Raw genomic sequence first — 24,000 nt, forward strand, 5'->3', positions numbered from 1 at the left:
TCTCAGAGGAAGGACTGTAATTGCTAATTGTCTCCATGAAGTGGTACCCGAAGTACAGTAATGGCTTCAGTATGAAACTCACATACCAAATTAAGCCCAAGGTCAATGTTTTAAAAATAAACCTCCCAAGCGAAACATCACCAATCACTGCAGACCACAGCAAACTGCAAAAACCAACACCAATCTCTAACATGTACAGCAAAAAAACGAGCACGATGCAGATTAGACAAATCAATATCGAGAACAGAGGAACCAACATTGTGACCCACAACTGTTAACAGATATAAATTCCTTAATACGCTCCGGTTAACCTGTTATTATCTCAAACCCTTTGAGCCCCACGTTGGGTGCCAAAAAGGACTGTTGTGGTTTAACCTCAGTCGGCAACTGAGCACCACACAGCTGCTCGCTCACTCCTTTCCCCCCCCCCCCCCCGGTGGGATGGGAGAGAGAATTGGAAGAGTAGAAGTGAGAAAAACTCATGTGTTGAGATAAAATCAGTTTAATAATTGAAATAAAATAATAATAACAATAATAATAATGTAATAATAATAGTAATAATGATAATACACAAAGCAAGTGATGCACAGTGCAATTGCTCACCACCCGCTGACGGATGCCCAGCCAGTCCCTGAGCAGCAGCCCCCCCCCCCAGCTTTCCCCAGTTTATATACTGAGCATGACGTCACATGGTATGGAATATCCCTTTGGCCAGTTTGGGTCAGCTGTCCTGGCTGTGCCCCCTCCCAGCTTCTTGTGCACCTCCAGCCTTCTCAGTTGGTAGAGCATGGGAAGCTGAAAAGTCCTTGGCTAGTGTAAGCATTACCTAGCAACAACTAAAACATCGGTGTGTTATCAACATTGTTCTCACCCTAAATCCAAAACACAGCACTGTACCAGCTACTAGGAAGGAAATTAACTCTATCCCTGCTGAAACCGGGACAGATGACCTCAAGAAGTCCCTTCTAGCCTAAGTTATTTTATGATTGAAAGTTTCTCAAGGGAAATTTAATTTGTTTTATTGGTAACTTTTTTAGCAGACTTCTCAACTGACCTCTGAGAAAGTTACCATTTAAAGATGCATAGAATTGAAATGAACGGACTAGTATTAATTGCAAAGTGAGCCAGTAGTGAAACCAAATTTCTTTTACCGCTGCTCAGAAGTCTTTTTTCATTTTCAAAATGTTTGTTAGTATGTAAGAGAGCAAGGGATCTGATCAAATTTATTTTAAACCTTTTTCATTTTCCTACCTGTTCTAATGAGCTTGGGTATATGAAATGGAATATTGGAATTTTATATTCTTAAGAATTCCATTTGGTAGTTAGTAGCAATTCTTATCACTCTTGTATCAGTTATCTGCTCCATTTGATGCTGCACAATATTTCAATATCCTATTTTATATCTATTTAACATTCTGATTAAGGTGTATATATATGTGGCCTTTATGGTAAGGAAAGCTATACTTGGGGATATTTTCTTTTAAATGTTATCCTTATTGCTGTATTCCAGTAGAAAGTACTTCAAGCAGTGGATATTGTCTACCAACTCTTCAGTAAGACTGTCTCCCATAAAAGCCTCATAGACAAGCTGTTGCCGTAGGGGCTGGATGAGTGGACAGTGAGATGATTGAAAACTGGCTGAATGGCCGGGCCCCGAGGGTGGTGATCAGCAGTGTACCCAAATCAGACTGATCCAAAACAGCTATTTGGAGGCCAGTATCAAGCAGTGTACCCTCCCCGGCGGGTGGGGTGCATACTGTGTCCAGTCCTGTTTAACATCTTCATTAATGATCTGGATGATGGGACAGAGTGTTCCCTCAGCAAGTTTGCAGATGACACAAAACTGGGAGGAATGGGTGATAGGCCAGAGGGGCGTGCTGCCATCCAGAGGGACCTGGACAGGCTGGAGAAATGGGCTGACAGGAACCTGGGGAAGTTCAGTGAAGGAAAGTGCAAAGTCCCACACCTGGCGAGGAACAACCCCACACACCAGTACATGCCGGGGACCACCCAGCTGGAAAGCAGCTTGGCAGAAAAGGACCTGGGGCTCCTGGTGGACACCAAGTTGAACATGAACCAGTGATGTGCCCTTGCTACAAAGAAGGCTAATGTCATCCTAGGCTGCAGTAGGAGGAGTGCTGCCAGCAGGTTGAGGGAGGTGATCCTTCCCCTCTACTCAGCACTGGTGAGGCCACACCTGGAGTACTGTGTCCAGCCAGAAGACTGATATATAGGGCTACACTGGAGCGAGTCCAGCGAAGGGCCACAAAGATGATTAAGGGACCGGAGCAAGCTCAGGGGGGAATCTTGTTAAAGCCCATAAATACCTAAAGGGAGGGTGCAAAGAGGACGGAGCCAGGCTCTTTTCAGTGGTGCCCAGTGACAAGACCAGAAGCACAAACTGAAACACAGGAGGTGCTGCCTGACCATGAGGAAACACTTTTTCACTGTGAGGGTTACCGAGCACTGACAGAGGTTGCCCAAAAGGATTGTGGAGTCTCCATACCTGGAGATATTCAAAAGCCATCTGAATGTGGTCCTAGGCAACGGGCTGTAGGTGGCCCTGGTTGAGCAGGACTGTTGGACCAGATGACCTCCAGAGTTCCTTACCAACCTCACCCATTCTGTGAGTCTATAATATCACCTAGTATATAGGAATAGGGAAGGGAGGGGAGATAAGTAGTGTTGCCAGTAGTGGGCACACTTCCTCTGTTATGGCAGTTAATGGGCAAGCAGTTACATGCAGTTGTCCACGGGCCCTACATTTCAGTGCTGTAGTGAAATGTCAGGGAAGTGTAGTATGGTGCTGTGATATGGGGCCCACAAGAACAGGCCTGTGGGTCAAAAGAGGGCAGACCTTTACCAGTGCTACTTTCTTTAGTTAATTTGAAAAAGTAGAACTGGGCTTGGTAGCCTTGCAGAAGGAAGTGAAGGGAAAGCAGAGAACAGATGTGCAAGAGTGTGTATGAGTGAGAGCAGAAGTGCTGAGATGTGTCTGCACTGTGTCTTCCCAGTGTGGGAACATGATGTTGTCAGGCACAGCACCACATGAGAGTGAAGAGCCAGCCTGAGCCCAGCATAGTGCCAGGACGGTGAGCACTGAAAGCATGAGGCAGGCATGCTCAAGTGCTCAGCAACAGCACTTACCAGGCCAAATAAACCTTGTGGAGCCACATGTATGTTTGCCCTGCTTCTCCTAGCCCTTTTAATACCATCTGTATTAATAGCCTCCTATTAATAGGAGTTAATTAATTAACTCTATTAATTAGAGTCCCCTAGCCTCTAGACAGTGGCATGCTGTTGTGGGCAGGGCACATCCTCTCTGCTCCCATCAGAAAGATGTGCCCAGGTCTCAGCTGTCTGGTTGGGAACCTTTTTCTAACAACTGCCTAAATTTTTTCACAATCAATGTATATCTGATCTGCCAGTGTGCCACCTTAAAGAGCTCTTCTCTATCTCTGTTTTTGTGTAGGGGGAAGCAGTCAGACAGCTGTTTCAACAGGTTAGTCTATTGAAACCTAGCCATCTTTTTGATTTATTCTCTTGTAAGAGAAGTTACCCATTCACCTGAACATTGTAGTAGCCCTTCTTTCTCTCTGTGCTACTTGAATTCACCTTTTGTTTCACTGGTAAGCCTGAATGGCCATGAATACTTTCCAGTCTTACTGGAAAACACTGTTTAACACAATTTTAGAATGTGTTTGCCTTTTCAATAATCCCACTATGTTTTTGGTGTACTGATAGCTAATACATGTCCTTATGTTTAGTTTCCAATTAGTTTTCAGTTTTTCTTCAGTTAGTGCCCAAGTTTTCATATCTTCCTCCTTTAAACTGACTGTGTCTCCCAGCTGTGTTGCTTTATATGGGCGTTCCCATTTCTGGGGCCTCAGTTAATGAGCATGTTAAACCAAAGGCCCAGATGTTAAAACAAATACCCAGGTCCTTTAAGGAACACAACCTTTAACATCCTCTAGTTATGGCATGGAGCAGGAAATACAATGTTATGTTTTGTTTTGTCATATGATCTTAAAGAAATAATTTTATAGATTTTTCTCCTTTCTCTCTTTATTCTGTATCTTTAATATAAGACCTACCCTCTTCTTTTAATATGTTTTGATGTCTAGGAAATTAAAAAAAAAAAAAAGCAAGAACAACTAAAAGAAAGCTACGGGTGTATGGAAATGTTCAGGCACAGATTACTGTACCCTGGGAGGCTGGCATGAGTATCATCACTGAAACGACCTGGATTTGACTGTTCAGATATTCTTGGCTGCACATGGTTCCCTGCACTGAGCATGACTGTTAATGTTTTGGTAATGGCAGGGCTGCAGGGGTGACCCCATGTAGGAGGAGGTCAGGTATGGCCCTGTGCTGGTCACAGCTGCTCAGCAGCAGACAAGAAGCCAGTTTATGGTACCTCTGCAGAACCATATTTAAGAAAGGGTGGTAACCACTAGGAGACATAGGAGAGAGAGGCCAAGCAGGAGGGATGCTGAAGAAAAAGAGAGACACATGGGAGTGGAGAGGGACAAAACAGGACTAGACAAAATGGGTGCACAAGGAAAGATGCGAGGGCAGTGCTAAAGCACGTAGCTCTCTGAGCAGGGGCTAGAGCAAAGAGCCACCCAAAAAAGGCCTGGAGCAAAGAGCCACTGATAAGAGACAGAGGGGAGACCCAGGGGGAGGTATGACTCCAAAGGTCCTGTGGCCAGTGGAGGAGACCATGCCGGAGCAGCTGAGTAAGAAACAAGTAGCAGCAGAAGAAAAGGAACAACAATGCGCTGACCCCAGCCTCCTGCACCGACCGTCCTCACCAATGGGAGTGAATGTAACTTGCAGCAAGGAGACTGCAGACCAGAAGCAGGGTGGGGAAAGGTGTCTGGAGGGAAGCTGAGGTGTTTTCACTGAGTGTTTGTTTGTTTGTCATTATTTCTCAATATTGGAATCAATAATTAACTTTGTTAATTGCCAGTTAACTACATTAGATAAAATTCCACAACTTGAAACTGTTTTTTTTAACTGTGACACTCCCCCATGTATAGCACAGTTAGACTGTTCTCCTATGTTAAACCAGACCAGGAAAGGGTGCAGACACCTCACTGGGGATATATGCTACTTTTTATTATAGACTCTTACATCTAAATTAGTGAAGTTCAGTGCAGGACTAATTGATGTGGCATCTAATGTAAGAAAACTCTATGCAAGACCATAGAGGAAGGGATGGTGATTTTTATTTTAAAGCTCATCTCACTTACGCTCACTCTCTTACATGTCACCCATTCTTTCAGACCTGTTCTTTCATACTCACATATTCAGAAGCACCAAGGTGTGTGTATCCGAGTGGTCTGGCCAGGATTACTTCAGGTGACAGAACAAGAAGCACTGTTTACTAAGTCCTCATCACACCTCCTGGATTATTCTTGATCAGTAACCACATCCTGGTTCTCTGGGCTTACCTTTTGTACCTTTGTAAGTTCACAGTGATTGTCATCTTTTGCTTTTTCATCATGTCCTACCTCTGAGAGTGATTAGGCAACATCATTAATTTACTAACCATCCTTTTGCCTACTTCTCTGAAAATAGTCTGTCCTTTGTTTCCCTAAACTAGGTATCTCAGTAAGCTGCATGTTTATGTGCTGAGATTGTGCCAACCTGCTGTTCTGCACCAGGGTATGGGGTGTGGGTGAAGTGAGAGATACAGTGCAGGGCTCTTTCTGCAGCTTGATAAGAAAGGCCTGACAAAAAATGGCTTAATAAAATAGCTGCTTTAATAAGACAGAATAAATAAGACAGAATAAAAAGAGGAATATAGATAGCGAGTAAACCTTTTGTCCCTTCAGATGCTGAGCAGCACACATGCATGCAGCATCAGATGGACCCTGGATGGATTTTGCCACAGTACACTGTACAGATACCATCTGTGGAGAGAAGTTCCTCCTTTTTGGTCCTTTGAATACTAAATAATTTTCTCACAAGAAAACAACTCTACTCCTAAAGATTGTTGACGTGAGAACTTCTGGCTGCACTGCTAGACAAGGGCAAGGATGCGCAGGTGCGCAGTGGGTTGTGCCAAGCGGGAGCTGCCTGCAGGCTCCTTGGCTGCAACCAGCTGGCTGAGGTGACCCTGCAGCCATGGGACACATGCAGCACAGCACAGCCTGAAGGCCATGCTGGATGTGCAGCGCAGGCCCACGCCTGCTCACGCAAGCTGCGATGTGGATGACGAGCTCCTCCACGTACAGTGGTATTCCAGTCAGAATCAATACACCAGCTGATCTAGGTGTTATCAGCACTTGCAGTTTGTTTTTCCCCTTTGCTTTCACACTTATACATTTCCATTCACGCTTGATTCATACCATTCTTGATGTTTCTGTTTCTCTGCAATACTATGTTTGTATGCTGCTTCAGGAAGCACAGTGTGAAATTCTGTCTCTTTCACTCAGTGCTTTTCTTCCCATCAACTCAAAAAGATATGAGATAATGAGTTTAGCCTCTGAAAAGTTTTACTTGAAAAGATACCTATTTGTGAAACTAGATCTCTTTTAAATTAAAAACCACTAAAATCTAAAATACAGAGCTGCATCAATCAATGTACCCCATCTTTCCCTCTTGCCATCAGAAGCAGCATGAGAGTGGATTATCAGACTGGTGGCCATGAAACTCAGTGCTCTGATTTATTATACAAAAAACTATTCTGGACATGAATAACTTGCGGAAGTGTTCTGAGACAGTCATTATGTAACTTGAATTTTTTTAGATGCTTCTGGGTGTAGTTCAATATATAAAGAATGCCAGTGCAAAATTTAGTGGCTTTATTGCTGACTTATTTTGTTGGAAAGAAAGTAGTCTGTGTTGCACACTGAAAAACTTTGCCAAATATTTTTCACAGAGATTTCTCTCTATAATGCATGATGCTTCTTTTTTTAACCCTTGTATTTAATTTTGGTTTTTTGCTTAGCACTTTTTTTGCATTATCCAACTGGTAGACTGATAGTGCTTTTAAAAAATATTTTCCACTTGTTCCTAATAATTACCAAGGTAATATTATTTTAAGCCAATAATTTATGAATCATTGGCTTACAGGGAAATGTAACAATTCACAGAGCCAGAGCTTTTGAAACTGAGCTATATAGCTCGGTTGAGATGGTAGCTGCTAAAACACAGCTTTGAGTACATTGCAGTCAACTGCCACAAGGACTTTGATGTCCTTAGAAACCTGAAGAAGTTGCCCCTCTGATCCCATTTATTCTCACATCTCTCTGCCTTATGAGACAAACTCATTTTTCTGGCTCACATTAGAAGTTCTGCTGCTGTAATAAAAGAGTGTGGGAGCATATCAAACAGATTTCCAATGTTGAAACTTTTTTTTGTTTGATAATTTAGTACTAAAGGGTTTTTTTTTTTGTTGTGGTTCCCCCCCCCCGCCCCCCAGCACATCAAGTATTATCCCTCTGCATCTCTGTGATGCAATCAGAGCACTAGTTATTGTTCTTCTCCTAAATAGTATATATATCCCACATAAAAGCACAGAGCTGACAAGCTATGTACTGTTTGCTCTGGGTAACTCAGCTGACGTGATTTTAGTGATCATTTAACCATGAACATTAAAATGTGATCTGAGACTGTTCTAGGAAAAGCCCAATCCCATGCTGGGGTCTGGTAATGCAAACAGTGTAGCCTTGTTGTTTGTCAGACATGACTCGTATGGCTGCTCCATGTGCACCAAAAAAAAAAACCCCAAAAAACAGAGAGAGGGAAAGAGCAAAGACAAAGCAAAGCTCCAGACTTGAGTCTCTGAATGTCCTCTAGCAATTCATGCCTGATTAAACCTCAGTTTAATGCCTGACTTCTTTTCCTCCTTATACCTATCTGCTCTTGTTTACTGCAGGAGTTTTACACTCCTAGAGCAGAAGCAGCAGAGCATGTTTCCATGTCTCAGGTATTCCCATTCATAGTCTGACACACAGTAACTTACCTGTAGCAGTACTCTGACACATGACAGTATGAAACTGGCTGTTTGAGATGTGGACGAATACTCTGCTTGGACATCCTGTTACAGTGGTGATAAAAGTGGAAGAATTCTAACCTAAACACCTGAAGACAAGGATATCTTGATCAGCTTCAGCAAAATTTGACAGAGAGTATGTTTGTGCCTTTTAGTGTGAAAAGAACAGTCTTCACCTCCATTGGGTAGCGAAAAGGATTCTTGTATTAGCTCTCATTATTGACCAGAAAATACTCTGATTTTAGTCTAGTTGACTGCTTTTCATTTTGTAGTTGCTCGGCTTTTGTTTGTAATAGATGAAGGCCTAAATTAAGAGTGGGACTCAACTATTCAAATACTTCTAAGGAATAAGCACTAAGTGGCAAAATATGACATTAGACCTAAATCAAATAACAACACAGAATATGAGAACTTTTATTGTATTTGGCCCTTTGCTTCTTGTCATGTTGAACCACATGCTCGCTAAGCAGTACAGAACAGATTCTGTTTTGTTTTGTTTTGATACTGACTTTTCTATGGCTCTGTTTAGTAACTGTACGTGAGAAAGTAAGGGAATTGCAAATGAAATGCTAAGTCCTTTTATGTTAATGGTAAAACTCTTAGTTTTAGTTGGGCTAGAACTTCACGTGTTGATTCTAGGCTGAATTACAGTAAGTCCACATGCAGTACCAGTGTATATTCACGCTGATGGGATGAGCTCTGACAAAGCTGTTTGTCTTAACACCACTAGAAGAAGAAAGTATCACAACTAAGACTGTTGGATAGGCTTATATTATTGTCTCTAGCCAAGAAAAAAGATGACATGTGGTAGCTGCTTGGATAACAATCACTTAGTTTTAACAAAAATCTACATCTCTTATCACTTCATTTCCTAATCAATGAACACTTGTCAACAGTGGTTTGTTATAAAATGACACAGTAAAGGAATTGTTACTTTTACACAAAGAAAATAGTTGTGGAATTTAGTGCCGGGGCAGTCAGCGACATTTGAGATGAACAAATGGGTGAGTTTAAGAAATGGTTCATCTGTTTTCATACCTGCTGACACAAAGTAATTTAAGCTAAACTGAACAAAAAAGTACCCAGCTTCTCAGATTCTAGCAGCTAATTGCTGCAAGTACCTGAAGGGCTGCTTCTGTTCTGTGGGCAGTCTTGGTAAAGTTTTTATCTTTCATTTTGACTTCCCCACCTCTCCCTGAAGCATTTGAGAATGTAGGTCACCAGAGGCAGCACAGTGCTGAAAAACGTCTTGCACTAAGGAAATAGCTTGGCATGGCCATTTCCATATAACTGCCATCAGGTTTTGTTTACTGTCTTAACTGCAATGCTGAATCTTTGGTATTAGACTTCACTCATGCTTACCCCCTCTGCAGTTCTGAGGTTCACTTCCTGGCCATTTCCCCTTCTGTCAAAAAGAAAAGTGTGATTTATATCTTCTCCTGAGAGTATTTTAGGGTTCTGAATAAATGCTGAGCTAACAAAGATAGAGTGAAGTTGGGACTATATGTGATAAATTGAATAAACTACCAAAAAGGGACAACAAAATGTTTTCCAACAGTTAACTGAGGGAAAAAGAAAGCAGAAAATGAATAAGGCTGCAGCAACTAGTTCAGTCTTTGTCTATTGTATGAAATGATACAGAATATAGATATTTAGAAGTGTTTAAGTGCTGTGGGCTTTTGAATGTGCCATCTTTAACTACGAAATCGCTTCACATGCAGCTAAGATATTCAGTGAATGAAGGACCCGCCTTAAAAAGCTTTTTTTTTTAAAGAATTGCCTCTTGTCATAACCTTCACATCACTGAATGCTTCCCTAATAAAGACTTTTTTTTCCCTTTAAGTAGTGGCTTTGTGCTACAATATCTCTTTGCCTTTCAGATATCCGTACTGTAAAATCGATTATCCCCAATTTAAGTCCACAAAACAGATGCAGAGGGAGATTGAGCATGTTGCTAGCTGCTCCATGGAAAGCCTGTACAAAATACACTACTGGAATCCAGGTTTCTTAAATCTTGATCCAAATTATCAGATCTGCTGCAGTAGTTCATCCTTTTCTAGAGCTGTTCTGCATTGTCCTACTTCGCTCCTTTTCAGTTTTTGGTAGGGGATTGGGGAAGAGAATATAATATGGGTTAGAATAGCATTCCATCTGAAAGAAAGAGCATGTGATAAGGTACTCCCAAAAAGGGTCTGTGTGCAACAGAGGAGAGTGAGTTAGGCTGTTTTTAACTTTATAGCTTCTGAAGCTCTGTGTGCTCTGATTCAAGCTCAACTTTTTGTTAACGTTTTCTGATGGAAGCTTTGGCAAATAAATAAGGAATTCTATCATGGTCAGGCATTTGCAGGACTGTGCTCTATACTGTTAGTGCGATCAAGTTATTTCATTAATATATGTGCACATCTCCTGAACTCTGCCTTCTATATTTGCATGATTTTATTATTGATTTGTATTTCAGTAAAACTGATGAGCAGCACTGATTCCACAGCAGCACATAAACATAATTGGATTAGTTTCTATACAAAGTTACAGGACAGCACATTGCCATACACAGAATGTCCTAAGTCAAACTTCATGTGCATGAGAATGGCCCTTTATGCTTGTCTACCTATTTGAAATTCTGCCACATTGTTTATACGATTAAATATTCCTTGCAATTTTATATATAAAAAATGTATTTGGACTGCTAGTGGGGGTCTGGCAGGTAGCTAGTTTTGCCCTCCTGTAAATGACTGAGACTACACACATAGCTGTACATAAATTGACTGTGTGTAACGTAGTATGACATATTGACAACATGTATGTTGCACATGCATATACAAATGACAATATATTTATTACTATTTGTATTACTTGGAAAATTGTACTTGATTTTCACCAGATGAAAGACTGAAGTAGACTTGGTTGATTTTTAGTTTCTGTAACTATTCCAAGAAGTGGTTAAAAAAAAGCAACAACAACAGAAAAAGCCCTATTTTTCTAAATAGAGTGACTAATTGGCATTTAAAAATGATTCCGTCACTTTGATAGAAGTTTCAACCAAATTAATCCTCTTTGATTCACACAAATATTCTGATTAAAACTTATCACATTGGAAAATTACAAGCGAATTGAAGTGACCTTTTATAATAATAATGCGATCTTGGTGATACATTTTCCTACCCAGGCCTGATGACTTGAAAACTCTTTTTATTTACTGTTTAATAGTTCTGGCTCAAGATACGATGTAACTGCTGATTCACTGAACACCCAGTGTTTATGTAATCTATCGTTTTGTCAGCGTTGCACCTCATCTCTCTCACTCTGGGAACTAACGTTGGCCACAAAGTTTTCCAACTCTGGTGGAACTGGCTTAATGTATTAGCGAAGGAGCTGCCTAAGCAGGAAAGAATTCTCTGTCTTGTAGAGAACTAGGGAAGGAAGGAGGAAAAAGCAAAAAAATATTTAAAATAACAAAACCTTTGAACAGAACTCATATGAGGATGAACACTATAGAAATAACAGGGATGGCAGTAAGTATAGCAACTTGAAAAGAAGCTGTGTCAACTGCAGGAAGCAGATCTGCATCCCTCCCAGAAGACTTTGTCTTGAAATGAAAGAAGAAGTGGCATGTTAGCTGACAGAAAGAATGAAGTAGGGAAATATGTACAGTTTTATTTTGAACAGATCTGTTTACTTCTCGTAGTGTTAATTAAAATCAGTAATATTCTGGAATTCAGCATGAAATCTGGTTGTGCTTTTTTTATTGTGAAGCTCTGAAAAGGGAAACTGTAGGGACGGTTTTTGTACTCTCTGTTGCCATCAGCCCAGAGGCAAGAAAGTTCATCCTTAAACTGAGGCTTGTAGGAATTTTGCGTTCTGAAAGTCCCTGTGGGACCCAGGTTATGGCCAGTGCCTGCACTCTGCTCCATTCCTGGATTCTAAGGAAACATACTCCTCCTGCAGTGGCTTGGGAATGTCTAAGAAGAGTGTGTCAGAGAGAATGACATTTGATCAATCATATTTTCAAATATTTATTTAGAAGAGCAAAAGAGAAATTAAAATGTTAGGTCACACTGACAAATCATCAGGTCAGGTTGCATGTGAACTTACACAGTGGCCTGTGCCTAGAAGAAAAGATGGTATCCTTCAGCCACAGCTACCGCCTACAGACACAGCTCTACTAACCTCTTGGGGAAATGCAGCTAATCTTAGGATAAGATAGCGAGATCTCAAGGTCACGGTCAAGGGTCTTTTTTTCTTGTGAGAGAGTGGACTTTCAGAGAAAATCGAGCTAATCAAGGGTTGGACTACTCTCAGGATTTGCTGCGAGGCCCTGTTCTGTGGCAGAGCACTACTATCTTAGTGTAAAACTGAATAGATTATTTTCTGGACTGAGAAAAATCATTCTTTGTGCAGGGATGAGAGAAGGCTTCTGGGAGCTCTAGGGAATTCATTGTAACAATGTAATTGTATAATGTAAAGTAAGTGTACTGAGTGCTGCAGAAATCCACAACATAGATGCATGTTGGCATTCACATTGTTTTATTTTTTGAATAAATGTCCAAGGCACACATAGCACTCGATGATAGCATTCTTAAGTTAAAAATGAAAACAAATGTAGACAAAGAAGAACTGTCCAATCTCCCGCTTTAAAATACAGAAGGAGTTAATTTGCACACAGGATTAAAATGAATCCAAAGTTACATTACTTTTTATTAAGGTAGTGTGCTAATATGGTGGGTTGACCTTGGCTAGCTGCCAGGTGCCCACCAAGCCACTCTATCACTCCCCTTCCTCGATAGGAGATATGACGAAAGGCTCATGGGTCAAGATAAGAACAGGGAGATCACTCTGCAATTACCGTCACGGGCAAAACAGACTCGACTCAGGGAAATTAATTTAATTTATTGCCAATCAAAGGGTCAGAGTAGGATAATGAGAAATAAGAACAAACCTAAAACCACCTTCCCTCCACCCCTCCCTTCTTCCAGGCTCAACTTCACTCCCGACTTCTCTACCTCCTCTCCCCGAGCAGTGCAGGGGGACAGGGGGAGTTGAGGTCAGTTCATAATGCTTTGTCTCTTCCACTCCTTCCTCCTCACACTCTTCCCCTGCTCCAGCATGAGGTCCCTCCCATGGGAGACAGTCTTTCACAAACTTCTCCAATGTGGGTCCTTCCCATGGGCTGCAGTTCTTCACTAACTGCTCCAGTGTGGGTCTTTTCCACAAGGGTGCAATCCTTCAGGAGCAGACTGCTCTAATGTGGGTCCCCCGATGGGGTCACAGGTCCTGCCAGAAAACCTGCTCCAGTGTGAGTTTCTCTCCACGCGCTGCAGGGTGGACATCTGCTCCACTGTGGACCTCCATGGGCTGCAGGGGGACAACCTGTGTCACCACAGTCTTCACCACAGGCTGCAGGGGAATCTCTGCTCTGGCGCCTGGAGCACCTCCTCCCCCTCCTTCTTCACTGACCTTGGTGTCTGCAGGGTTGTCTCTCTGACATATTCTCACTCCTCTCTCCCAGCTGCTGCTGTTGTGCAGCGGTTTTTACCCCTTCTTAAATATGCTATCACAGCACCCTACCACCAGGCTCAGCTTTGGCCAATGGCAGGTCCATCTTGGAGCTGGCTGGAACTGGCTCTGTCTGACATGTGGGCAGCTTCTGGCATCTTCTCACAGAAGCCACATCTGTAGCTCCCCCACTACCAAAACCCTGCCACATAAACCCAATACAGATAATCCTAAAAGGGCTTTTGTGAATTTATACTACACTTTTATAAAAATTAGTATGGGAGGTGTAAAAGACAAGCGTCTTGAACAACAGACATCAGTTGAAGAACAAAATAAAGAAACTAACCTTTTTTCTCATCCCCACCCTGGCCCCTGGAGGATGAGCTACCTGGCAGACTGTGAACTGAAGGATGGAATGGAGGCCAGCAAGGATTAGGTTGGCAGAACATGCTTGCCCTGAGGTATCTTTGATTTCTTTTTGTGACTCATTTGTCTTTACCAAAACTGGATGATGGCACATTTTCAACAGTATGCACTCAGGACTAGGAACTAAATTCATAAATTTAGTTAAATTAAATTGCTAAATTAAACCTCTAAATCCCTCTCTATTTGAGGACAGGGGGTCTTCAAAGTGCAACCAGAAATTAAGTGTTGTTAGGTTATTTGATAAAAAGCTCATCTCCACACACTAAATACAGCACAGAGCAATAACGGCAAGCAGGGGAACCTCCATCCTTATGGGCAACTCAGAGAAACAGATCCCCTGCCCCAGTGCCTCTCAGGACTGTCACAAAAGAGAACTGACACCTATCGTCCAGGTCTGACTTTCCAGACTACCAGATGAGTCTGGAAAGGCTCTCCAGAGCAACTTACCAACTGAAGGGGGGGGGCTACTGCCTAGAGGGTATAGGACGCATTATGGGATGCAGGGGAATAGAATAGAATAGAATAGAATAGAATAGAATAGAATAGAATAGAATAGAATAGAATAGAACAGAACAGAACAGAACTATTTCAGTTGGAAGGGACCTACAACAATCATCTAGTCCAACTCCCTGACCAATTCAGGGCTGACCAAAAGTTAAAGCATTCTCCAAATGCCTCAAACACTGACAGGCTTGCGACATCAGCCACCTCTCTAGGAAGCCTGTTCCAACATTTGACCACCCTCTCAGTAAAGGCATGTTTCCTAATATCAAGTCTGAACCTCCCCTGACATTCAGGGAATCTTGAGATTGCATAAGACTTCTTATGGCATGTTTAGGGGACAAGCCAAAGGCAGAGAAAGGAAGGGATCATGGTGGCTTGGAGAGGAACAAGTGTGGGTAAATAGAGGGCTAAGAGGACAAAAGGGATCGCTCATGTGCAAACAGGTTGCTGGTCAGTATGTTTGTCTGGCCATGCCCTGCACCTGGTCATCACCTGCTGTCCTGCCTTCTTCTTAAATTCCATTTCTAACTATTTTCCTGGATGAGGGGACTCTGTTCTGTGTGGATGTGATCGTATGGAGGTCTAAGTGTCAACCGGAGTCAGACCATGGATTAGAGGGCCTGCATATCAGCAGTGTCATCAACTGGAGAGACTGGAGTGAGTAAAAGCAAGTGCCAACAACTGCAGTGCAGATCAGGGGTCATATGTGTCTGTGGTGCAAGCAATTGGACCAAGTGAGAGTACAAATATCAAGCCAAACTAGGCCAAAAGGAGGTTAAGAGGCTTAGGAACAAGGTGTATCTCTGGGAGTGAGGCAATTGGAGAAGCTGGCTTCCAAAGGGACCCTGAGGTCTATGCCAACTGATGGAGAGGCTATATATGTGTGTGTTTCTGTGTGAGAGGCAACTGGGGAGAACAAGGATCCAGGCTGGATGGACTGCATGTCTAAGCTATTGGGTAGTGTGTGCCCAGTTGCTGAAGGGATCCACAGTGTGCATGTTTATGCGCTGCTGTGTGCAAGAAAATCTGCACCAGCAGCTCGAGTGGGACTGGGGGGTCTAGGGACTAGCATGCCTAGCTGTCAGCAACTGGGGAGACCTGGGATCCACGGCCAGTTACTAGATGGATTGCGTGTCTAAGCCTAGCTACCAAGAGATCCATAATGCGTGTTTGTGAGTGAGGAGGTCTGTACCAGCAATTGGAGTGGGGTTGCAGGCCTTGGGGGCTTATATGTCTAGGGTACAGCATTGGGGAGATCGGGGATCCAGGGATAGACTGAGTATCTCAACTCAGCTACCAGAGGAATCCACATTATATATATGTATGTATTTCCTACTAATGGACCTTCACCCTGAACAGCCAAAGGGGAACAAGATGAGGCCATTGGTGCTGTTTGTGTTTGTGTGAGTGCTGAGTGTTTCTGTCTCTACTGATCTGTGTAGCTGTCCATGTGCGTATATGTATGTATGTGTTGCAGAAATGTGTATGTATGTGCCTACTGGGAATACATGTTTAGTCTCACTACTGATTGGAGGTGGAGGCATGGAGATGCAGCAGCCTTGTCTCTATCAGACCACAGGATGTGACAAACTCTAACAAGTTTGGAACCATGCTCTGCCCTCCCTGAGACAGAAACAGACACATCCACCAGAAAAAAAACACGATCAGGGGGATCCTGTATCCTCCCCTCACCAGGCAGAAGGCAGTAACTTAAAGGAAAGGAGTGAATGGAGGCAAGTCTAAACTCGGGGCAGCAGGCAAACCCCATACTTGCCTACCTTGCCTTCCCAGATGCCTCTATACAACAGGTATGATGCTCTGGATTTGGAAGGTCAGTCAACTGATGATGTGGCTGACGGTCCATCTACACCAGAGGTGTTGCCAAGGTCAGAAAGGCCTACCCTCTGTATCATGACCACCACCATGAGGAAGAAAAGACTGGTTATAGTTGTAGGTGACTCCCTTCTGAGGGGAACAGAGGGTCCAATATGCCAGATAGACCCTCCTCTTAGGGAGGTCTGCTGCCTCCCTGAGGCCTGGGTTAAAGACATCACTAGGAAACTTCCTAGCCTGGTACAGCCCTCGGACTATTACCCATTATTTCTCTTCCATGTGGGTGGTGATGAAGCTGCAACATGCAGTCCAAGGGCAATCAAGAGACTTCAGGGCCTTGGGACAGTTGGTAAGGGAATCCGGAGCACAGGTAATTTTTTCCTTCACCCTTCCAGTTGCGGGCAGTGATATTGGAAGCAACAGACAGACCCAGTCTATTAATGCATGGCTTCATGACTGGTGTCACCACCAGAATTTTTGGTTTTTCGATAATGGGATGGTCTACATGGCACCAGGCCTGCTGGTGTCGGATGGGATTCATCTTTCTCAAAGGGGGATGAGGGTCTTTGCTCATGAGCTAGTGGGGCTGACTGACAGAGCTTTAAACTAGACTTGAAGGGGGAAGGGGATAACATCAGGCTTGCCCGTGACAAGCCATGGGACGACATGCCAAGGTTTGAGGGATGAGGTGCTAGTGAGGGCCCTCAGCCTGTTGCTGCGAGACATGCTGGGTACACTGGAGCACACTTGAAGTCTTAAGAAGATGAGCCAGGGGCCCCTGAGGTAATAGGAATCAACAGGGAAACACTGTTGAAATACCTCAAAGGAATTAAGGTGTGTTCCTCTAAAAAGGTGACACGACTGACAGCCCAGTTGAAATGCCTCTACACCAATGCATGCAGCATGGGCAACCAACAGGAGGAGTTGGAAGCCACCGTGCTGCTAGAAAGCTATGACCTAGTTGCTGTTACTGAAACTTGGTGGGATGAGTCCCATGACTGGAGTGACAGCTACAGGCTGTTCAGAAGGGACTGGCAAGGAAGGAGGGGTGGAGGGGTTGCCCTCTCCATCAAGAAATGGATAGAGTGTGAAGAGCTGTCTCTGAAGAATAGCCACGAGCAGGTTGAAAGCTTATGGGTAAGAATTAGAGACCGAGGTAGCAAAGGGAACCTTGTGGTTGGTGTCTAACAAGCCACCCGATCAAGGGGAGTCTATTGATGAAGCCTTCTTACTCCAGCTACAGGAGGCATCGTGCTTGCAGGCTCTCATCCTGCTGGGGGACTTCAACCACCCTGACATCTGCTGGAAAAGTAGCATGGTGAGCTGTAGGCAATCCAGGAGACTCCTGGAGTGGATTGAGGATAACTTCTTAAGCCAGGTAGTAGACAGCCCTACCAGAGCGGATGGTCACCAATGCAAGTGAGCTAATCAGAGACGTCAAGATTTGAAGCAGCCTGGGCTGCAGTGATAATGCACTGGTGGAGTTCACAGTCCTTAGGGATATGGGGCAGGCAAAGAGTAAAGTCAGGACCCTGAATTTTAGGAAAGCTAACTTCCAGCTGTTCAAGGAGTTAGTCAATAGGACCCCCTAGGAAACTGCCCTCAGGGACAAGGGAGCAGAACAGAGCTGGCAGATCTTTAAGGATGCTTTCCATAGGGCGCAAGAGGTCTCTCTCTCTCTTACTCCAGGTGTAAGAAAACAGGAAAGGAAGGCAAGAGACTGGCATGGATGAGTCAAGACCTGCTGGTCAAAATAAAGAGCAAGAAGGAAATGCACAGGCAGTGGAAGCAGGGACAGGTATCCTGGGAAGAGTATAGGGATGCTGCCCAGTTGTGTAGGGATGGGGTCAGGAAGGCCAAGGTACAGCTGGAGCTGAACTTGGCAAGTGATGCAAAGAATAATAAGAAGGGCTTCTACAGGTATGTCAGCCAGAAAAGGAAGGTCAAAGAAAGTGTATTCCCCCAATGAACACGACTGGCAAACTGTTAACAACCGACTAGGAGAAGGCCGAGGTACTCAATAATTTTTTTGCCTCACTCTTCACTGGCAGTCTCTCTTCCCACACCTCTCGAGTGGATGGACCTCAAGGCAGGGACTGGAGGAATAAAGTCAGTCCCACTGTAAGAGAAGATTAGGTTCGAGACCACCTGAGGAACCTGAACATACATAAGTCTGTGGGACCTGACGAGATGCATCCCAGAGTCCTGAGGGAATTGGCTGATGTAGTTGCCAAGCCACACTCCATGATATTTGAAAAGTCATGGCAGTCAGGTGAAGTCCCTGGTGACTGGAAAAAGGGAAACATTGCACCCATTTTTAAAAAGGGTAGAGAGGAAGACCCTGGGAACTACCAACCTGTCAGCCTCATCTCTATGCCTGGGAAGATCATGGAACAGATCCTCCTAGAAGCTATGCTAAGGCACATGGAGGACAGGGAGGTGATTCGAGACAGTCAGCATGGCTTCACCAAGGGCAAATCTTGCCTGATCAATCTAGTCACCTTCTTTGATGGAGTGACTGCATCAGTGGACAAGGGAAGAGCTACTGCTGTTATCTATCTGGACTTCTGTAAGGCTTTTGACATGGTCCCCCACAACATCCTTCTCTCTAAATTGGAGAGATATGGATTTGATGGATGGACTATTCAGTGGATAAGGAAGTGGCTGGATGGCTGCATCCAGAGAGTAGTAGTCAAAGGCTCAATGTCCGGATGGAGATCAGTGACAAGTGGTGTCCTGCAGGGGTCTGTATTGGGACTGGTACTGTTTAATATCTTCATCAATGACATAGACAATGGGATCGAGTGCACCCTCAGCAAATTTGCAGATGATACCAAGCTGAGTGGTGCGGTTGACACACCTGAGGGATAGAATGCCATCCAGAGGGACCTGGACAAAGGGGACCTGGGCCCCAAAGAAGTGGCCCCATGTGAACCTCATGAGGTTCAATAAGGCCAAGTCCAAAGTCCTGCACCTGGGTCGGGGCAACCCCCGGTATCAATACTGGCTGGGGGATGAAGGGATTGGGAGCAGCCCTGCTGAGAAGGACCTGGGGGTACTGGTAGATGAAAAATTGGACATGAGCCAGCAATGTGTGATCACAGCCCAGAAGGCCAACCGTATCCTGGGCTGCATTAAAAGAAGTGTGGCCAGCAGGTCGAGGGAGGTGATTCTGCCCCTCTACTCTGCTCTGGTGAGACCCCACCTGGAGTACTGCGTCCAGCTCTGGAGCCCTCAGCACAAGAAAGACATGGACCTGTCGGAGCAGGTCCAGAGGAGGGCCACAAAGATGATCAGAGCATTGGAACATCTCTCCTATGAGGAAAGGCTGAGAGAGTTGGTGTTGTTCAGCCTAGAGAAGAGAAGGCTCGGGGGAGACCTTATTGCAGCCTTTCAATACTTAAAGGGGGCTTCTAAAAAGGATGGGGACAGACTTTAGTAGGGCCTGTTGCGATAGGACAAAGGGTAATGGATTTAAACTAAAAGAGGGTAGATTCAAACTAGATATAAGGAAGAAATTTTTTATGATGAGGGTGGTGAAACACTGGCACAGGTTGCCCGGAGAGGTGGTGAATGCCCCATCCCTGGAAACATTCAAGGTCATGTTGGGCTCTGAGCAACCTGATCTAGTTGAAGATGTCCCTGCTCATTGCAGGGGGGTTGGGCTGGATGACCTTTAGAGGTCCCTTCCAACCCAAACTGTTCTATGATTCTATGATTATATGAAGTTTGCTTCTTTCTCTTTTTTTTTTTCTTTTAAATGAAGCACAAATAAATTGTGAAATTTGTCTGAATTCTATCACAGAATCAAATCTAGATAATTCTGATTCTGCATGTTTTCTAAGATTGATGGCATGGTTTGTGACAGAAAACTCTATTAGAGAAACAGAAAATTATATTCTAAATTGTGTGAGATGGGGGAAATAATTGAAAATAATGTAGGACTCGCTCCATATTAAACATTAGGAGAATAGTCTTCACTGGGCTATATATCATACCTTGTTTCATGTTAATCTATATTGCATTCATTTTTGCCTTCAAAACTAGGCTCTGATTTAAAGCTGTTTCTCAGCTGTATAGTAGGGACTCTTCTTGAGCCTCAAGCCAGCTCAAGTTTCATAAAGGGTAGGTTTCCTGTGTCTACATGGTGAAGGATAAAACTTGGGAAAAAAATACAACATGATTTTGGTTTGTGCTCTCATGAGAGATCACAAGTGCATTTGCCATACTCTACCACAAAATCTTCATTGGTGCAGCCAAACTCAACCCTAATATGAAGGGTTATGCCTTAAAGCATTTATGATATTCTAGGCCATTTCAATAATTGTCTTAAGATACTCAAATAAGAGTTTATAATCTAGTTTTATAATAGTTTATAAACGATTATTGTGCATCTTAAACCAAGGTATATGACTATTTTTAAAAGTTAGCTATGTATCATTCCTGCATTTGAAAAATTGAGACTCCACTGCACATTAACTGGATCTTTTTGCTTTTCTCCCTCACCTCTGCAGGTAGATTGTTTTAACTTGATTCCAGCACAGCAGCTATCAAGTTATGGTCCACCAAGCTTTGCCGGGTCATTAGTCTGGTTATAAATTCATGAATGAGGATGCAAAACAGTTCATTAGATTTCTGCTGACTCCTGAACTGTCTCTGTGCTCCAAGATTTTGAATGGGATTGTTCCAGATTGGATTAGTGGCTGCACCTCTCCACTGTCCCAACCCTAGGCCTGCTCCTAGGCAAGTGGCAAGCTGAGGGAATGTGAGGTTTTATGGAACGCCTACTGCACTGCACAGCACAGTCTTTTACATGATTTTTATTTATGTCAACAACCACAGATTAAAGCACAGCCGAGCAGCAATCCGGACCCAAACCTGCCAGAGCCCGGCAGGACAGAGAGGACTGTGGCACCCCTTGGTCTCTGCTTCTCCCTCGGGAAGGGGGGATACGATGCTCGAGATGGTGGAAGCTGCTGGACCTGGCCTCGACTCCCGCGCCAGCCGGGGCAGGTGGCCACTGGCCCGCCCCGCGTCGCCCCCAGCCCCTGGCGAGGAGAGCGGTGAGGGAGCCACCGCCTCCCGGCCCCGCGGCCTGGCCTGGCCTGGCCTCCACCTGCCCCTGCCCACCTGCTGCCGAGCACCAGGCAGCAAGCAGGGAGGAGCGGGCAGAGGCGCCGCCAACCGTAACCAGCCATTTAAGGCAGCAAAGGCAGCAGCTGCCCCCGCGCTAATTCATTACCTCAGGCTCCGCGGGGGGCGGGAGCGGCCGCCCGCCGGACAGCCCGCCCGGCCTATGGGGGCGAGCGGCGGAGGGGCGGGCAGGCGGTGGCGAGCGCTCGCCAATGCCCGGGTAGCGAGGGCGGTGCCTGCCGGAGCCGCCGCGCCGGCTTGACACGGGCTCTAGATAGCGCCGGAGCCCGGGCGAGCGTCAGGTTGTGCTGGCAGGACCTGCCGCCGCTGCTCGAGAGCCGGCGGTGAGTGGGCACCTCTTGCGAGGCGGGCGAGACAAGCCTCTCTTTTTTTGGGGGGTGGGGTGGGGGTGTGTGTGTGTGTGTGTTTCTTGCCCTTTCCCCCCTTTTTAGCGCGTTGGCTAATTGATTTCTGTTCGGTTAACGAGGACACAAGGGGCGGGCGCGTTGGCGGAGCTGCCCCGGGCTGGCGGCCCCCGGTGCCGCGGTGCGACCGGCGGCCCGTCACCCCACCGGAGGGGCGCGCGGCGCCCTGCCCTGCCGCGCGCTGCCGTTATGTAACGTCCGCGGGGGGCTGCGGGCAAGGCGGCGGCAGCTTTCCTCCGCAGGATTAACCCCTCGCTGCCTCCCCCGTTCTTCGGCGTCTCTCCTGCTGAGCCCCGGGGAAGGGGCCGGTGGAGAGAGGTCTCCTTTGCCTGCCCGTCGGGATGGGCCCCGGCAGCCGCATCTCCCGCCGCCACCGGAGGGGGGGAGGCGCGGCCGCAACCTGTGCGGGGCGAGGGCGGCTGTTTCCCGGCTCCTGGTGCCACTGCAGCAGCAGGTCGATGGATGGGCGATGCTGGTGGCTGGCTGTGGGCGGCTGGCAAGCCCGGCTCTGTCTGCGAGCGTCCCCCGGACGAGCTGGGGGAAACATCCACCTTGCGCATACACCAAATGTTCTGCTGTTAGCTATTACCTAGAGACGACAACAAAGCCTCAGCTGCTGCTTCATGTTCCTACGCAGAGCAACCGGTCCCCTTTTATGGTGATTGATGGGTAAAGACGATTTACCTTTTCTTTGTGTTTTTTTAATGCCCAAGTGTTAGCTGAAGGGGCTTTGTCTCAGAGAACCGCTCCTACGTGGCGTCCTCCATGAAAACCAGCATCAAGTGTGGGAGACTATTTAGGGACTGCAGCGTAACACCCGCGGGTATAAAGCCAACTACAGTACTCTATGGTGAAAAACAGGACAAGACAAAATCCTGTGAATCAATCTGCGACCCCGGCTAGCTAGTTTGAAAACAAATACACCCACCCCACCCCAAATCAGCAGCAGTTGCAAGTAGTTCTTCAATCCTGGTTAAAATCTCTTGTACCTGGGTGAAATTCTTCCACGGGGAAGTTGGGTGTGTGCTACGAGGTGCTGAACACACATGTGAAAAGTGTGTGTCTTAAACGTTGACAGCTTTGAATCTTGCAGTAGGTACTGCTGACAAGCAGTTTCCCTATTCATGTTTTGCAGGGTCTACATGAGCAGGTTTAGGGGGAAAATTCCTTCAGATTTTACAGAGGATTGCATAACTGCTTATGTTTATTTAAAAAGAGAAGAAAAGGAGGGGCAAAACCAACCCCCAGCCTGAAATGAAACACATGATATGAGACTGTTTTCACTGACTTTTACTGAGCCTTCACACTGTTTTCTCAACTAGTATCATTAAATAGCATGCTTTAGAAAGTTGGCAAGTATTAGCATGATAATGAAACATTAAGGTTTAGGTGGGTTTTTTTTCCTCTAGTGCTGTGACAACTTGGGGGGAAAATGGAGAGAGCGCGATATGCTTTCATAGTCTCAGGCTTAAAATAGCATGACTGTTTAATGAATGTATGCAACTTAATTATTTTTAAAATGTCAATGGCCATTTTTTTTAATCCTTTGGTGATGAGCCACTTCTTTTTTTGAATTATGTTTTTTACAGGCCCTACCCCAACTCAACCTCAACCCTCCCAAAACCAAAATAAAATGCTGTTTGAATGCTTTTGTACCTCTCTGGGTCACAGTCATATGCCTTTAAATAGTCCATAATTTGTAACTGCTGAAGTGTATGTCCAGTATTAAATCATAGTACAGTGTAATGCTTAGACAGAATGCTATGCAAGGATCAAATTGCAGATAAAGTTCACATAGGAATCTCCTGCAGTGCTTGCACTTGACCCTTGTAAATGTAAGAAAAGATCTTTATAAATGGAAATATATATACAGCAAGTAGATGTTTCTGCGCCCCATTTAAACTGTGGTGAAAAATAATGTCTTTTTATTTAATTTTTAGAGTAGGTATGTTCATTCCAGTTACTTTCTGTAGGCAGCTGTAGGATAGAAGTTCTTTTTACTTATTGTACCTTGAGCTTAATTTGGAAAAAAAAAAAAAAGGCTCTTCTAAGGAGGGGGGCAGGCAGGCAGTTATGTCGACTTATGTTAAAATTAGTGTATTCTGATTATAGGTAGAGGCAATTAATTGTACTTAATATATCTCAGAATGCTTTAGAGAATAAACCATACAATGTTTAAAC

At 44.8% G+C, this 24,000-nt stretch overlaps 1 protein-coding gene across 2 annotated transcripts in view; it reads left to right on the forward strand.

Moving 5' to 3' along the window:
• TPPP (tubulin polymerization promoting protein) overlaps window positions 1–24,000 on the forward strand; it is a 114,910-nt gene that overhangs the window by 14,598 nt on the left and 76,312 nt on the right. The window contains exon 1 of one of the 2 annotated variants that reach the window (XM_076330698.1): window positions 21,658–21,738. The exons of the other annotated variant lie outside the window; for it this stretch is intronic. The gene's annotated coding sequence lies outside the window, so the exon portion shown is untranslated. Of the gene's footprint in view, window positions 1–21,657; window positions 21,739–24,000 lie in introns of those variants that run through there. 2 annotated transcript variants of the gene reach the window in all.

Source organism: Aptenodytes patagonicus, chromosome 2, assembly GCF_965638725.1.
Source record: "Aptenodytes patagonicus chromosome 2, bAptPat1.pri.cur, whole genome shotgun sequence".
In the NCBI taxonomy this organism is placed as follows: domain Eukaryota; kingdom Metazoa; phylum Chordata; class Aves; order Sphenisciformes; family Spheniscidae; genus Aptenodytes; species Aptenodytes patagonicus.